The following is a 982-nucleotide window of genomic DNA, read 5'->3' on the forward strand; positions in this document are numbered from 1 at the left end:
GTAACCCCAGATTCTATGAATATAGGCGTAGCCCTTTAAGCGCTGGGCCTCACTGGTTCCTAAATGGCTGAAGAAAAAGCTATTTGGGAGCCGATTACCCGGTCTCACCGTAATTTATACAGACCGGGGGTGAGGCCCACACAGCAGGTGGGCGTGGACTAAAGTTTTCAGTGCAGTGCTGAGCGCCTTAGGGATAAACTCACCAGCGACAACCTTAAAGGGCTACGCCTATACTCATAGAATCTGGGGTTACAGTACGTAACCAACGTTTTGGTATATGCTCCCAACTGGGACAACTACATTTTTTAGTAACCTTTTCTCAAATATAGCGAATGTGTCAGCACATAACCTTATAATTGGCTGTGACACTTGTGTGCTTTCATCGCTTGACCATAGTTTGATGGGGAAAACGTTGGTTACGTACTGTAACCCCAGATTCTATGAATATAGGCGTAGCCCTTTAAGGCTGTCGCTGATGGGTTTATCCCGTTATGCGCAAGCATCATACTGAAAAAATTAGTCCACGCCCACCTGCTGTGTGGGCCCCACCCGATCCGTATAAATTACATTAAGAGCGGGTAATCTGCTCCCAAATAGCTTTTTTTTTTTCTTCAGCTATTCAGGAGCCAGTGAGGCCCGACGCTTAAAGGGCTACGCCTATATTCATAGAATCTGGGGTTACAGTACGTAACCAACGTTCTATGTCATATAGGCTTCGCCCTTTAAGGCTGTCGCTGATGGGTTAAGGGCGAAGCGGATGTGGTCCTTGCCTCACTGGGTCCATTCGAACACAGTAAGAAGCGGAAGCTTGCCCAAAAAACGTCTTGTCACTCAGCTCCCCGTGTGCATAACTACGCATCGCGTAATTGTGTGCCATGCACAGACGCATGTTGTGTAACTATGCGTTCTGACAAAGCATGAACGCCCCGGAAAAACTTTCAACGGGAAGAAGATGTTGAAAAGAGGGGTGGGGGGGGGGGGG

Source organism: Nematolebias whitei, chromosome 23 (assembly GCF_014905685.2).
Source record: "Nematolebias whitei isolate Nwh7 chromosome 23, NemWhi1, whole genome shotgun sequence".
NCBI lineage: Eukaryota > Metazoa > Chordata > Actinopteri > Cyprinodontiformes > Rivulidae > Nematolebias > Nematolebias whitei.